Source organism: Mobula birostris, chromosome 1 (genome assembly GCF_030028105.1).
Source record: "Mobula birostris isolate sMobBir1 chromosome 1, sMobBir1.hap1, whole genome shotgun sequence".
Lineage (NCBI taxonomy): Eukaryota > Metazoa > Chordata > Chondrichthyes > Myliobatiformes > Myliobatidae > Mobula > Mobula birostris.
This window is the reverse complement of record NC_092370.1, coordinates 59,289,912-59,307,256: the sequence shown is the minus strand read 5'-3', so window position 1 is coordinate 59,307,256 and position 17,345 is coordinate 59,289,912. Positions and strand designations below refer to the sequence as shown.

At 42.2% G+C, this 17,345-nt stretch overlaps 1 protein-coding gene across 6 annotated transcripts in view; it reads right to left on the bottom strand.

Moving 5' to 3' along the window:
- greb1l (GREB1 like retinoic acid receptor coactivator) overlaps positions 1-14,622 on the bottom strand; it is a 294,398-nt gene extending 279,776 nt beyond the window's left edge. For 4 of the 6 annotated variants that reach the window (XM_072255747.1, XM_072255773.1, XM_072255784.1 and 1 more), the window contains exon 1: positions 14,511-14,622. The gene's annotated coding sequence lies outside the window, so the exon portion shown is untranslated. Of the gene's footprint in view, positions 1-13,426; positions 13,495-14,138; positions 14,206-14,510 lie in introns of those variants that run through there. The other 2 variants (XM_072255755.1, XM_072255765.1) reach the window with 2 other exon arrangements.
- Between the last annotated feature and the right edge of the window lie 2,723 nt (positions 14,623-17,345).

Genomic DNA, 17,345 nt, shown 5'->3' with positions numbered 1-17,345 from the left:
GGAAGGAAAAATATGTTTACCAGAAGGAAAAATCAATATTCATGCCATTAGGTTGGAGGCTACTCAGACAGAACATAAGGTGTTGCTCCTCCCCCCTGATCTCAGCCGGTGGTGTAGTGGCATCAGCACCAGACTTTGAGGCAAATGGTAACAAGTTCAAATGTACCTGGCCCCGTGCACCATCGTGCTGCATAAAGCGTCGAGCTAGCAACTCAGCCTCGTAAAAAGCAGTTGTGCCAAAGAAATGGCACAAATACAAGGCGTGAAAAGGAACAACAACAACCCCCACCCAGAGGGTGACCTCATTGTGCAACAAGTGAAGGCCATGGACTGACAAGTCAGAAGGGGAATGGGAATCGGAATTAAAATGTTTGGCCACGAGGAAGATCCGCTTTTGGTGGATAAAGCAGGGATGCTTGATGAAGTGGTCCCCCAATTTATGACAGGTCTCACCAATGTATAGGAGGCCGCTTCAGGAGCGGCTGACACAATAGATGACCACAGTAAATTCGCAGGTTAAGTGTTGTCTGGAAGGATTGTTTGAGGCCCTGGATGGAGGTGAGGGAGGCGGTGAAAGGGCAGTTGTAGCACTTTGGTCGTTTGCAAGGATAATGGACGTATGGAATCACGGGGGGAGCGATCCCTGTGGAAAGCAGGGTGGGAGGCAGGTAAAGATGTGTTTAGTGGTAGGATCCCTTTGGAGACAGCAGAAATTGCGGAGAGTGATGTGTTGAATGCAGAGGCTCATGGAGTGGTAGATAAGGACTAGACATTCATTCTTTGGGGCATTTCTCTGTTTTTGTGGATGTTCTCAAAGAAAAAGAATTTCAAGATGTATACTATATACATTTCTCTGACATTAAATGTATCTATTGAACCTATTGAGCTCTATCACTGTTAAGGTGGTGGAAAGATGAGGTGAGGACAACATCACCAGTGGAGGAAGGGAAACCTGTTCTTTGAAGGAGGACCCGGAAGGGAAAGTCTCATCCTGGGAACTAAAGAAGTAATAAAAGGGAATAGCATGTTTACAGGACAGAGAGTTGGAACAGGTATAGTCAAGATAACCATGGAAATCAGTAGGTCTATAAAAGACATCAGATAGTTCTTTAAAGCATCTAAGATAAATTAATGTAAAACAATTTGAATATTGATATATTCGTTTTCCTTCCTTGCAACAAATGCATCCAACTTCCACATGAAACACTGAGGCATTACAAAAATTTTTCATTAATAGTTATATCTTACTTCCCCAGAGCCTTGTATTATTAGGTTCTCTGTAAAGAATTATCTATCTGCATTTAAGCTCTTTCTCACCAATGACTACATTTTGCACTTACGCACTATAACAAAGTCTTGGTGCACAACATCATAGGTAACAACTATCGGCTCTAAGTTCCAACATGTTTAGGACTTCAGACTTCTAGTGCTCTCTGTGTGGAGTTTGCACATTCTCCCTGTGACCGTGTGGTTTTCCTCCAGATGCTCCAATTTCCTTCCAAATGCCAAAGACTTGCAAATCCACAAATTCATTGGCCCTGTGCATGCCAATATTGTGTAGGTGAGCGTAGTGGTAGAAATCTACTGAGAGAGGTTACAATATCTCCTTCACAAACCATCAATGGCAGACGTATAATATATTCACAAACTAATGCCTCTTGCTTCCTCAACTTCTCTAACATTCTTACCAGGTTTTAGACCTTATTTATGGACTTAGCAGAGATGCTGAAGTTCAAACAACACATCTTAGTAAAAGTCAGATCAAGAATTTTTGGTTTTGCAGCATGGCAGGATAGAGCAGCTAGTTGAGTGGTGTCACATCAACAACCTCAGCAAGACATCAGCAAGACCAAAAAATTGATTGTGGACTTCAAAAAGAATTTGAGAGAACGCACACCAGTTCTCGTTCAGCGGTCACTGATAGAAAGTGTGAACAGCTTGAAGTTCTCAGATGATCTATCCTGAGTCTGATACATTCATGCAATTATGAAGAACACATGCCAACTGCTCTAGTTTATTAAGAGTTTGAGGAGGTTTGGTAGGTCTCCAAAGACTCTTGCAAATTTCTATGGATGCGTGGTGGAGAACATTCTGACTATTGCAGCACAACCTGGTATAGATGCTTCAATGCACAGAATTGAAAGAACATGCAAATGGCAAACGCAAGAGATTCATTCTGCAGATGCTGGAAATATACAGCAACACACACAAAATGCTGGAGGAACTCAACAGGTCAGACAGCATCTATGGAAAGGAATAAGTCAACATTTCAGGCCGAGACCCTTCGTCAGGACTGGGATCAGGTGCATTGGGTTGTAGGCTCAGACAGCTCCATCAAGGGCATAACCCTCCCCACCTTTGAGACCCACCAGGTGGTGTCTCAAGAAGGTGGTATCCATCATCAAAGACTCTCACCATCTGGGACATGCACTTCATTTATCTTACTTTATTTAGAGATACAGCATGGAGCAGGCTCTTCCAGCCCAACGAACCACACCGCCTAGCAACCAACCTATTCGACAGTAGCCTCATTACAGTTCAATTTACAATGACCAATGAGCCTACTAACCGGTACGTCTGTGGACATACCCACACAGTCACGGAGAGAATGTACAAACTCCTTATAGACAGTGCAGGAATTGAACTCCGAGCTCCAATGCCCCAAGCAGTAATAGCATTGCACTAACTGCTATGCTACCGTGGTTCTACTGTGGTGGTTATTACAGTTTGCATCTCTTTTCATTATTACCAGCAGGGAGGAAGTACATGAGCCCAAAGACCAACAATCAATGATTTAGGAACAGCTTTTTCCCCCACACCATCAGATGTCCGAACAGTCCATGAACCCATGAACGTAATCTTGTAACTCATCTTTTGCACGACTTATTTGTTATACCTTGCACTATACTGTTGCCAAAATACAAACTGGACAGAAAAATGATTCATCCATAACCTGGCGTTGAGGGACAAATACTTGTGATAGCATCAAAATTTTAAAATCAGAGACCTCCAATGTCATGTTCTGCTCATTTCTTATCCTCTACATTACAATGCAGCATTAAAAAAGCCAAGTCTCACAGAAAAATTGGAAGTACTGCTCCATTATTCAAAACATTATAATCACATTTCAAAGTAAATGACTTGACATTCGTTTGCTACAGCCATGGTAAACCTCAGCTATTCTCAACTAGATGAGAAGAGGCACCGCAAAACCACTTTGTATCAAGATCATCCTTACTGAAACTAACTCACAGAATTTCAACTTGCAGCTGGCCCCAATTAAGTGAAGATATGAAGTTACCATTCTGATCCAATCCCTTTTTATAGTCATGGGACAATCCATGCTGACAACAGTACCCACTCATCGAGATCCAATTTCCTGCCTTCAGCGGCCAAATTCCTTTAAACCCCACCCCTCCATGTACTCATCCAAATGCTTCTTAAATAATACTTTTGTACCTGCCTCAACTATGTCATCTGAAAGTTTATCCCATATACTCACCCTCGGCGTGAAAAAGTTGCTCTTCGGCTTCCTTTAAAATCTTTCCTCTCACCCTGGTGGCACAGTGAGATCAGCGCTGGGCTCAAGAACAGAGGTTCCTGAGTTCGATCCAGTGACAGGCCGCTCCTGAGCACGCTCTGCATCCGTGCCGGGTTGATGTCGAGCTTGCAACTCGACCTCATAAAATAAAACACTGCAACCTCTAGTTTAAATTCCTATGCAGAATATTGTGGAGGATCAAATACCCAAACCCAAGCCCTAAACCTATGCCAACTCTTACCCTGGAGAAAAGACTGTTAGCACCCATCTTAGACACTTCCCCCTCCCCCAATACGTAAATGTTGTTTGCATTCTTTCCAGAATGACAGGGTGACCAAAACAGAATGCAGAATACAAAGTGTGGCCTCACCAATGACTTACAAAACTGTAACGTAACGTCGCTGCTCCTATACTCAAGCCCTGGTGGATGAAGGCCTGCATGCTAGATGCCCTTTTCCACCACACTACCAGTGACACCTCACTTGTACTCCAAAGTCCATTATATTCCATTATAGCATATGTACTATGCTAGTTTGACTTTCCAAAATGCATCACCTAACAGTGAGCCCTGTTGGGACTTGTCTGCAGAGCAGGAAACTGTGGAATGAGATGGAGACAGTCCCTTGTGGACTTTACACACCAGTTTTAAATAGCAAGCAGGGCCTGTCAGGACTTGTCTAGGAAGCAGGAGATTGCTTGCATTGTTTGTAACATAGCAAGAGCCAATAAAAAGAAGTAAAATTTAAGCGGAGCAGCCATTATGTGAGTGGGCCAGGGTTAGAGTGGTCAGATTTTGGCTCAACAGGCTTTGGCAGGAACAGGCAGAGGCTAGAACATAAGCTTGAGAAGTTAAAGCCAATGATAGAATGGTAGTAGAGGCAGTGCAATTCTCCTCCAGTAAAATGTGGGATTGCAGCATACCAAATAGTCTCGCTGATGACTACATCTGCCGGATGCATATTCAACTTCAGCTACTGACAGACAAGCTCAAAGAACTGAAGCTAGAGCTGGATGTACTCAGGACATCTGGAAGGCTGAAAACCTCACAGATGAGTCTCTTACTGAGGAGGTAATAGCCAGAATGCAGATAGCAAATGGGTGACCACCAGGAAAAGTACAGGATTAAGCAGTTCATGTGCGGTTCTTCTGTGGCTATTCCTTCTGCAACAAGTATATCCATTGAGTACTACTTGATAACCTATTAAGGCACAGCAGCAGCAGGCAAGCCAGTGGCACTGTGTGTCAATGAAGCTTAGGAGGGAAGGGGAAAGTCAGATAAGGCAATAGTGATAGGAAACTCAATAATTAAGGCCGATGGACAGGAGATTCTGTAGCCACAAAAGAGACACCAGGATAGTGCATTGCCTCTCATGTGCTTGGGTCCAAGATGTCTCAGAGTGGCCACAGAATATTCTCAAGAGGGAGGGACAGCAACCAGAGGCCATGGTGTACATTGGCACCAATGAGATAGGTAGAAAGGGAGAAGAGGTCCTGTGTAGCGAGTATAGGGAATAGGGAAGAGCAGGACCTCTAATATTGTAATTACTCCCACTGCCAAGTGCTGCTCAGGACAGGAATAGGACGGCAGTACAGATGAATGAGTGACTGAGGAATTGATGCAAGAGGCAGAGTTTCCAGCTGGAACCTCTTCTCAGGAAAAGGTGACCTGTACAAAAGGGAAAGGTTGCACTTAAACTGGAGGGGAATCGATATCCTGACTGGGAGATTTGCTTTTGCTACTCGGGAGAGTTTCAACTGGTTTGGTAGGCTGGTGGGAACTACAGCACCATGTCAGAAAGTGGAGGGAAAGAGAGGAAAGTAGACGTCAGGACCAGTAAAAACAGGCAGGAGCAAAGTAATGGATATAACGGGACGGATAGTTTGAAGTGTGTGTATTTTAAAGCTAGAAGCATTGTGGGTAAAGGTAGAACATAGATAAATACAAAGAACCATGATGTTGTGGCCATTCCAAAGATGTGGTTCAGAGAGGGACAGGAACGAGTGCTTAATGTCCCAGGGATTCGATGTTTTATAAAATATATAGAGGGAGATAATAGGTGGAGCAGTTGCACTACTAATCAGGGACAGTATCACAGCTTAACTCAGAGGAGATATAAAGGAGGACTGAGGCTATAGGGGTAGAATTCAAAAACAGAAAGGGTGCAATCACTCTGATGAGATTGTACTACCAATCCATAATAGCCACCAGGACATTGAGTAACAGACTTGCAGGCATATTCAAAAAGGTGTAAAAACAATCGGGTAGTTGTCATGGGGAACATTAACTTCCTATGTAGACTAGGACTTTCAGAGTGCACAATTTGTTAGTGCATCCAGGAGGGTTTCTTCAATATGTCGGTAGTCCAACAAGAGATGGGGCTGTACTGAACTGGTGTTGGTTAATGAGCTTGGCCAGGTGACCAACCTTTCAGTGGGTAAACAGTTAGGGAATAGTGACCACCAATCTTCAAGTTTTAAGACAGCTATAGATAAGGACAAGTATGGACCTTTATTTATTTATTTATTGAGATACAGCGTGGAATATGCCATACCAGCTTTTAGAAGCCGCCCACATGGTCACTGGGAGAAAGTACAAACTCATTAAAGGAGGAGGCAGGAATTGAACCCCGATCGCCTGTACTGTAAAGTGTTGTGCTAACCACTACGCTATCATGCCAACCTTGCAGCAGTGTACTAAATTGGAACAGGGCATATTATGAGAGCATTAGGCAGGAATGAGGGAGAGTTAATTGGGAACAGCTGTTTTTGGGCAAACCCTCATCTGAGGCTACGTCCACACTAGACCGGATAAATCCGTAACCAAAGCCTTTTCTCTTTGTTTTGACCCTCGTCCACACTGAAACAGCGCTTTCCTCCCCCAAAAACGGAGATTTTCTAAAACGCCCTCCACAGTGTGTAAATTTGAAAACGCCAATTGTGCAGAGCAGTGTGGACAGGGTAAATGGATATTTTTAAAAACGTCATGACGTGCCGGAACAGATGGCCGCAGCGCGGCATTTCGTTGTTTTCTTGAACGCAACCCCCCACATAACCTAACAATTTCAGAACAGACAGCAACGAGACTGAAGCCAGAAGAGTTAGAAATGTACTCACCAAATACCTTGACCCATAGCTTACCTAATAAATAAGTATACTCATTTTGTCCTGTTTTCTGTCCTTGCTTGTATGAAGGTGGTTTATCTACTAATGCAAGTACTTCTCTGACAATAGATGTGTAACAGCCTAATGTAACATTGTATGGAAATACAAGATAACACTGATGCAGACATGTTTTATACATTTAACAAGACACTTTATTTAGAACATAGAATAGTACAGCACATTACAGGCCCTTCAGCCCATAATGTTGTGCCAACCCTCAAACCCTGCCTCCCACATAACCCCCCACCTTAAGTTCCTCCATATACCTGTCTAGTAGTCTCTTAAACTTCACCAGTGTATCTGCCTCTACCACTCACTCAGGCAGTGCATTCCATGCACTAACCACTCTCTGAGTGAAAAACCTTCCTCTAATATTCCCCTTGAACTTCCCACCCCTTACCTTAAAGCCATGTCATGGTCTCTTCTGGCAATCTCCCACCTTACTATTTACCTCAAGAATTGGGCTTCAATCCCCTCATTTAATTTCCAATCATTCCCAGGTTCCACTAACTACACACACCTGCTTTCCATCAGAAAATGCAGGATAAAGATCCTGTGATCAAAATAAGGAGCTGCTAGTTGTTGGTTGACTCTGGTGTGAGTAACCTTGGTTCACGGGCCTTAGGGCTGTTAGTTTTAAGTCTAGTGTTGTTCCTGGATTCTCTCCAAACTCAAGACTTCAGGTAAAGACTCTCTTGGAAACTGATTCCATGCTTGCTATGGTGATAATGCCTTCTGACTCTGCCCCCATGCCTGTGTTCTGCACTTGGGTTTGTCCATAGTTATGCTTGTATAACATTATTAATGTATTGCTTGTGTAAATATTCAATAGATGCAACAGTCACTTTTGCTTAGGAACTTGTTTTATTGTACATGTTAAATACAGCATAATAATACATAAAGACATGGCAAAAGTACAGGCAAACAAATGAGATAACCCCAAATTTCACTTTTGCCCAGTAACAAGCCTTATTGCATTTAGTTATAGCTGTTGTCCCTTTCATTGGTGAAGAGACTATAGCTGTAGGAAATGTTTCTGGACAAATATGCACCAAGTATACTATTTCCTCTTTGCTTGTTTTCCATCTGTCCTGTGTATGCCCAGTAGGAGGAGATTCACTGAAATATCTGTTCTAATGTGGATGGAGGTATTTTGAAAAATGCTGGTTGTGGATGCCTATTGTTTTTATGTGAAACTGGTGTTTTTGAAATTATCTGGTCTACTGTGGATGTAGCCAGACATGCAGAGGGTGTTTAAAGACCAACTGCACAGAGTACAAGATAGGTACTGTATGTTCCAGTCAAAAAAAAGGACAAGGATGGCAAGGTAAGAGAACCTTGGATGTTGATAAATGTTCAAATTAGGCAAAGGAAAAAAAAAGTATGGAGCTCAGAAAGCTAGAACTAACAAAGCCTTTACAGATTATAAAGAAGCCAGAAAATAAGTCTAAAAGGGAATTAGGAAAGATAACAGCCCATGAAAAGTCCCTGGATTAAAGAGAATTGTAAAGCATTTCACACATGCATCAAGTGCAAGAGGATAACTAGGGAGAAGGTTGAACACTCAAGGATAAAGCAAGGAACATTTGCCTGGATGTGGAGGATGTAGGTGAGGCCCTTTAATGAGTACTTTACATCATGAGATGAACATCGAGGATAGGGAGATCAGTGCTGAGATTATTAATATGCTAGGGCATTTTGAAGTAAAGGAAGAGGTAGTGTTGGGTCTCTTGAAGAACATTAAGGTGGATAAGCTCAGGGATGATGGGATATATTCTAGGTTATTGAGGCAGGCAAGAAAAGAGATTGTTGGGACATTGACCAATATCTGTGTCCTCTCTAGCCATGGGTGAGCTTGTGGAGGACTGGTGAGTAGCTAACATTGTTCCATTATGTAAGGCAGCAACCAAGGATAATCCTGGAAACTATAGTTCAGTGAGTCTCACATCATTGGTAGGAAAGTTACTGGAGAGAATTCTTAAGGAGAAGATTTATGAACATTTGGAAAACCAGGGCTTAATTAGGGAAGCCAGCATATCTTTGAGTGGGGCACTTCATGTCATACTAACTTGAGTTGTTTGATGTGATGAGTGATCACAGGGTAAAGTTGTGGATGCTGTCTACATGAATTCTAGAAAGGAGTTTGACAAGGTCCATCATGGAAGCATTATCCAGAAGATTAAGATGCATGGGATCCATGGTGAATGAGCCATTTACTTGCCCACTGAAGACAGGTTAGTGGTTGAAAGGACTTATTCTATCTGGAAGTCTGTCATTAGTGGTGTTCACCAGGGATCTGTACTGGGACCTCTGCTGTTTGTGATGTATATAAAAGACTTGGATTAAAGTGTAGGTGGGTGGGTTAGTAAGTTTATGGATACTAAAGTTGGCGATGGTGTGGATAGCATAGAGGACTCAAAGAATACAACAAGATACAGATCAGTTGCAGAGATGGCCAGAGAAACAGCAGATGGAGTTTAACCTGGCCAAATGTGAAGTGTTGCACCTTGGTAGGTCAAATGTAAAGAGGCAGTACACTGTTAAGGGCAAGAACCTTAACAGCATTGATTAGCAGAGGGATCTTAGAGTCCAAGTTCATAGCTCCCAGAAGGTCACTGCACAGGTTGATGGTGGTTAAGAAGGCAAATGACATGCTTTATTAGTTAAGGCACTGAGTTCAAAAGTCAAAGTTGTGTCACAGCTTTATAAAACACTAGTTAGACTGCATCTGGAGTATTGCATACAGCTCTGGTTGCCTCATTACAGGAAGGATGTTAAGGGTTGGAGAAAAGATTTACCAGGATGTTGCCTGGATTAGAGGGCAAATGCTATAACAAGAGGTTGTACAAACATGGGTTGTTTTCTCTAGAGTGGCAGAGGCTGAAGGTAGATCTGATAGAGCTTTATAAGATTGAGAGGCATAGAGTACAGATGATATTTTTTCCAAGTGTTGAAAAGTGTAATACCAGAGGGCATGCATTTAAGGTGAGAGGGGTTCATTTCAAATGAGATGTGAAGGACAAATTAAGTGGTGGATGCCTGGGATGTGCTGCTTGAGATGGTGGTAGAGGCAGAAACATTTGTCTTGAGAGATGCTTAGATCTGCACAAGATTGAGGAAAATGGAAGGATATGGACATTGTGTAGACAGAAGAAATTAAATAGCTATTTGATTAAAAATTTAATTGGTTTGGCATAATATGGGCTGAAGGGCCTTTTTTTGCATGCTGTATTGTTCTATGTATTCTGTACTAAAATCTATTTAACACATCTTGGCCCACTTCCTGAACTAATTTAGATCTGTAATCATGACAACCTTTTTCACTATCAATAACACCTCTTAATCTCATCATCCACAAACTTGATCAAAGCTTTTTGCTTTTGCATGCAAATGATTTGTATAAAAAATTATGAATAACAAGGTCCCAGCACCAACCTCTGTGGCATATCACTGGACACCAGCCTTTCTGAGAATCAACCTTCAACTACCACCCTCTGCTTCCTACTGCTGAGCCAACTTGTATGTGGAAATGATTCATGTTATCAAAGCTTAAATCAGCCTAAAGAAAATATCCCACTTTTTTTAATAAGCTCTACTCTCCCTTTTGGCTGTGAACCATACTATGTTCCATGCAATGCAAATTGAGTAACATGGAACAGGTCAATCACAAACTTGCAAAATGTGAATTGACTGTCAAATCACAGATTTGGTGCTATCATTGTTCATGGCCTATTTATAATGGTAAATTAGTTTTTTTACTGTCACATGTACTGAGGTACTATGAAGTTTTGATCTGCATGCCAATCATACAGTGCATGAAGTAGTACAAGAGAAACCAATAACAATGCAGAATAGTGTTATTTATAGCAAAAGTGCAGTGCAAGCAGACTAAGAAGCAAGGCCCAAACGAGGTCAAGAGTCTATCTCGTAGTACTTAGAAGACTTTTAAGCAGTCTCCTAAAAGTGGAACAGAAGCTTTCCTTGAGCCTGGTGGTACATTCTTTCAGATTTTTATATCTTCCCAATGGGGGAGAGGAGATGAGATAATGGTAGTCGTGAAGATTGGTTTTGGTTATTATTGTTACATGTGCCTCGATTCAATAAAAAGCATGCCTTTATTGTTTATACAGACCAAATCATTTCACTGCTACTGAAAGAGTGTAGTGCAGGTAAATGACTAAGTGCAAGATCATACCAAGCTAGATTTTATGGCAACAGTTCATCTTATTGTACAAGAGATCAATCATGAATCTGAAAACTGTAGGATAGAATCTGTCCTTGCGCATAGTGGTCTGAGCTTTCAGATTTCTGCATCTTCCACCTAATGGAAGGGGGCAAAGAGAAGATGTACAGGATGGTGGTATCTTCAATTATGCTGGTTGCTTTGAGGCAAAGCATAGACAAAGTCCACACAGGGGAAGCTGGTTCCTGTGATGTGCTGAGCTGTGTCCACAACTCTCTGGAGTTTCTTACAGCCAAGTGCAGAATAGTTGCATTTCAAGCTATCATGCATCCAGACAGAATGTTTTCTATGGTGCATTGATTTAAAAATTGGTGGAGAATTGATAGAATATTGTGATAATGATAATTTGGTGTCAGTCAGAAATGTAACATGCTATTCAAGATGTGCCTCATGCACCCTTCACCCCTGTCTAAGTCCTCAGCTTTTACATTTTCTCATTATCACATCTAACTTCTGTTATATCAATTCTCTAACTTCTTACAACCCTCTAGTCTTTCCCAAATGATTCACTTTTCCTCTCCCAAGTTTGTATCTCCATTACTCTACAATGTTTTCAGCCATCAAAGCCCTATATTCTGGGACTCCATTAAATCTCTCCGATTCATTCTGAAAAATTAAACTAATTTACTTGCACTTCACTGGAGTATGTCAAAAAAATTTTGGTCAAGAATGTCTCAATAAGGGGGAAAAAGTAGACAGATGTTTCTGAGCTTCTATGTTAACTGAACCCAAGCTGTCAAGGAAAATCGCTGATATGTGACAGTTTAGCATTAAACACTAGAAACTTGGAAGGTTGCAGAGCTTACATCATTGATCAAAATATAAAACTGGAGCATTGCTTGGCCAACACCATATGCTAGTTTAGCAAGCATATGGGTGAGATGAAATGGAAGGCAAATTAGATCATGCTTGTGTGTTTACACTGAAAATGCTACAAAAATAAAACAATATTACATGCAAAATAGCTGAAAATACCCAGCTTTGAGTGTAATTCATGAAATATTTATTACAAGCAATGAAAGCTGAATATCATATGGAACCAACTGCATAAATTATACCTAATTAATTCTCAATCTATAGCTCTTTTAAAATTAGAGCAAAGAAAAATGGCACAGGTGGCAGAATATCTGAAAAAAGCAAAAATACTATGCACATTCAGAAGCAAAATAGAATTACATGCACTGAAATAATTCAAAATTTGTGCAAAATATATAAAATACTGAAAATACCTGTGTCATGCTATGCATGAAGAGAGGAGAGAAGAATTAGAATTTCATGTCATTACCTGTCATTGGTAGTCAAATTTCTCTCCCTGCAGATGCTATGTAACTTAGTTTCAATATCATATTTTTATTATTGGAGTCCACAGAATTTTGCTTAGATTCAGAAATTTAAATTAATTTCAGTTACGGCAATAATTTCTATGTAAATTAGTTGTTAGAAATAGAGTAGTAGGAGTTTGAAATACTGGTAGAGGAAACGAACCTTAGTAAATATCTTCGGAGGAGTAGATAATTGAAAAAGAAAACGTGGGTTTTCGATCAGCGTTTTTCAATGGAACCGAACACTGAGGTTGAAAATACGTGACTTTCCCAACCCATTAAAGCGGAAAGAAACATTTACGATTGAATAGCTCACCCCCGCCAGATTTCTTCACCCAGTCATGTATAAAAGCACCGAACAGTCGTTTTTAAAGGACACCACTATCCCTAATCCGTTTCATTTTCTTGTACGATTTATAAAGCAAAACTAGCGCGCCATTTACACTTCAAGATTTGTACAAGAAGTTGAAACGGTTGTGGTCAAAACCAAATTCCAACAGAACTTAATATTAGAAAGTTAACGCTAGTGACCAACTTTTTCATCTCCGTGTGTTTCTTCAGTTCAACAGAGACATCCTCCCCATTAGTGTATGCCAAGCCACGGCGAGTTTTTAAACGCTCAAAACCACTACTGTCTCTAAATAGTCGGAATAAACATAAACCTGAATCCCACAAGGTCAACGGGCGATATCCAAATAGGTGGGGCTAAAAGCTGATCGATGCCTGCTGTGTTAGACATAGTCAACTCCCTTGTTGAAAATCAGTGGCCATGGTTTTGATAATTTTCCTGTACCGAAAGGTTCAGTCTTAAAAGCGGATGTGCCATGTCTGAAACACACACCAGATGTACTGCTTGTTTTTAATCGACATTCTTGAGAGATTAGCTGCAGCGTCTGTGAATGAGCTGTGATACAGCGCCCGCCGCGGCGTCCTTGCCTCTAAACCACGACCAAGTGCGTGGAAGGGAGCTGGGAGAATGGCATAAAGCCAGCTCCATCTACACTCATTCACCTACCGCTCTTTCACACGCACAAACCCTTTCCCTTTTGTTCCTCCTCCTTTTGTCACATCTTTTCTGTCGCTACTCCCCAGATATTCTCCATCTACCCATCTTGATAAAATACTGCTATGATATCGATGGTAAATATTAATACACACCTCGCCTCTGTTAATAAAGTTCCAGTCTGCGGTGAGAAGAAAAACAAACTATACCCGTACAAGAAATCCAAACAGCTCTCAAAAATTGTGGACTGCCATCACGATCGTTTTCATGGCTATGGAACATCGCGAAGTTTCCCGTAAGAGCCACCATGTCGACGTGACAGGATACTTTTATTTTTGGGCGTATTCAAATACATTACAGATCCTACTAAATCTTATTTTAATTGTAACGTAATAGAGCAAAGACAGAACCACGTATCCTCATTACCCAGCGCATCACTGAGCCAGAAATATCACTATCTTCAAACTAATTATAAACGACCTGCATATTGAGTCGGTATGTTCTACATGTTAATTTGTCCATTTCAGTTATGTTAATACTTCATTCCTCTTTTGATTTCTAAATGTCGCTGTGGTAAAAAGAAATCTTGAAAACGGTTACCCTCTTGCTCGAATAAAATCTTGCATTTTCAATCAGACGGGTTTAAATTTAGAATCTTAATTTGGAGGCATGCAACTTCAACGCATTATTTGTAATTCACAGCTGTAAATTCTATTTTCTTTATAAATTCCCTCAAAATTAGAGCGGAAACTTAAAAGGAAAAGTCGAAATACTATTTAGAAAGTGCTTTCAGATTCTAACGTATGTTACGATACATTAATTTTAAAAACAACCTGAACGGCAAAGCAACCAAAAGTGGCAACTCACAATTTTCAAGTGGATTTGCAATACCCAAAGATGAAAAATACATTGGTCCAGAGACGAATTACGGTCAGCAAATTTGGCGTCCTGATATAAATCAGTTTATTCCGGCCACAGGAGAAACACCAACCTCGCCTATATTCAACGCTTGTTCTTCTATAATCTAGGTTCTACCGAAGATCGAAGCACAAAGAAATCGGAAGAAAAAAAAATGACATCGACCGCGCTCCATACAAATGTAGCGAGCGACCCCATTAGCAACCAGCACGATCAAAGGCACGGTGTCGCACCGCCTGCCTGCATCTTATTTTCCTTTCATGCATGTGGCGTTCGATTCTACAACATACAACGGCAGTGTTGCCATATTCTCCAACTTACATTTTACTTTCAGATGAATGTGTAAACTCTTTTCTACGAATAACGTCAGGTGATGATTTAATTGGCCCCTTGTTTTTCTGACTTTACCGCAACACTGATTTCGAATTACGCTTTCCGTATTTGTGTTTTCGATGGAAATTCGATTGGCTGCTCTGCGCCACCTAAGGGTCTTGGGTAGATGGTCAAATCTAGTCCAACGAACGGAGTACTGCGACACAACCTGGGCTCTGAGCTACACCACCCATCACATCGGGGGGGGGGAGAGAGGGAGTATATACCAGAAATCTCAGCGAGATCTGTTTTATTAAACAACAACAAAATGCGTTTTTCTGTGCTTCTCAATATAATATTTTATTTTGGGTTAATGAAAGACAGAGCATGGAACTCAGCCGCTAAAGTTGCGTAACCAAACATTCAAGTATTTGCCTCTGGCAGAGTGGTTTTGTCTACGGTTCGTTACGTCAAAAACTTCACCACGGAAGCTAGAGTTCGAATGTGTAGCTCCACTGTGAGCCCAAAGAGGGTATTGGCAACTTGAATGGTTACAAACTTTTCTAAACATATACGCATCTGCTCTCGTCTTGCTAAATCATATGCAAAAACAACGGCGTAAGTTCAATGCTACTGGCATTTTTCATCCTCCAAATAAAGGCAACAAACTACTCCGAAGAATAAGCACGAGATTCTGCAGATGCTAGAAATCCAGACACACACAAAATGCTGGAGGAATTCAGCATTTCAGGTAGCATCTATAGAGATGAATCAATAATCGATGGTTCCGGCCGTGACCCTTCATCAGGACTGGAAAGGAAGGGGGGACCGCCAGAATAAAAAAAAGGTAAAGGGGAAGGAGGACAAGCTAGAATGGGGTAGGTGAAGCCAGGTGGGTGGGAAAGGTGAAGGGCTGGAGAATAGGAATCTGATAGGAGTGGAGTGGACCTTGGGAGAAAGGGAAGAAGGAGGGGCACCAGTGGGAGGTGTTCGACAGGTGATGAGACGAGCTAAGAGGCCAACGTGGAGTATAGATGAAGGCGGGAGGAGAAAAGAGAATGGTTTTTAAAATAAATAAAGTTAAAATTATACTTGCCAGGAGAACTCGATGTTTATGCCATTAGGTGTTGTTCTTCCACCCTGAGAGTAGCCTTATCCAGGCAGAAGAGGAGACCTGGACTGACATTGTAATATGAGAATGGGGATAGGAACTAAATGATTGACTACCTGAAATTCCATTTTTGGCAGATAGTGGAGGTGCTTGACAAAGAGATCCCCCAATTTACATCAGGTCTCACTGATGTAGAGGAGACAGTATCGGAAGCACCTACAGTATGACCTCAACAGATTTGCAGGTGAAGTGTTGCCTTACCTGGAAGGACTGTTTGGGGCCCTGAATGGAGGTGAGGGAGGAAGTGAATTGGCAGGTACAGCATTTCTGTCAGGGTCCCGATTGTTAATTCCCTATCTTTCTCTTAATTTCCTTTAATTGTGCCACGGTTCTGACTGTTAATTTCCCATTTGCTTCTAATTCCCTTGGCACACCTGGTTTCCATCAAGACCTACAGCATAAGAACCCTGGCTTTACAACCACTAGTCACCAGATCATTGGTTTTGCCTGTGTGGTAATTAACATTTCCTGGCTGCTTAGGACCATGTGTTCTAAGTTTTGCCCCAGTTTCAAGGTTTACCTATGAAACTCTCTCTGTGTCAAGGCTCTGTGTCCAGATCCCTCCTGTTTGCTGTTCAACATTCACACCCGCGTAAGCATCCTAACTCAATCTCCATGCCTGTGTCCTCGTCTTGGGTTTGCTTCATTCATTCATTGCAACAGAACGTTCTGGCCACAATGGACCCAGCGGACACACATACCCTGCAACAAGCCCTCGCCAGCCAGGGCTCCCTACTGGGTCTGCACGATCAACTTCCCTGGGATGTTATGGAGAACCTCTGTTCCCTGTCTGCTAAAGTAACGAAGATCGGTGACCAGGTGGGCTGTGTATCCACTCATTTTACCCCATCCACTCCTGGAACTCTGTCTAACCAGCCCAGACAGCCTGTAGTGGTAACACTCTGTGTCAGCAACACCCCCACCAAGAGAGTCACACATACCTGAACCAGAACACTGGGGATTTGGGGAAGTGCCGGGCCTTCCTTCTGCAATGCTCCTTGGTGTTCGAACAGCAGTCATCCACATACTCCACAGATAAGTCAAAGATAGCTTATATCATGGAGTTGTTGCAGGGAAGTGCCTTAGCATGGCTACAGCTGTTTGGAATAATCAACCGGATATCTGCTCTTCTTTCCCCACCTTTATCATGGAAGTGGGAAAGATCTTTGCCCACCCCGTCCATGGTAAAGATGCGGCTAAGCATCTACTCAGTCTGTCAGGGCTCACGCAGTGTTGCTGAATATTCCGTGGAGTTCTGGACATTAGCGGCCGACTCGGTGGAATGATGACACACTCCAAGGGGTATTTCAGAATGGTCTCAGCGACATGGTGAAAGATGAGTTGGTGACGAGATGACACCAACAGCCTGGATTCCCTAATCTCCCTAGCCAACAGGTTGGACAATTGTCTTTGGGAACGCCATAGGAAAAGAACTGGTCGTCCACCACCTTTGGCCACTCCACGGCACCCATTACCGTCTCCCACCAGCACAAGCCTCTCTTCTCCTGCTCCTAGAATAGCTCCCAGCCCGGCTGTTTCCACCGCCCCGGGAGAGGAACCCATGCAGCTGGGACTGAACTGTCTTCCTCCCACAGAGTGACTCCAGAGATTGAGAGTGGGGGAGTGTCTCTATTGCAGCCAGTCCAGCCACTTCCGTGCTACCTGTCCCCTTC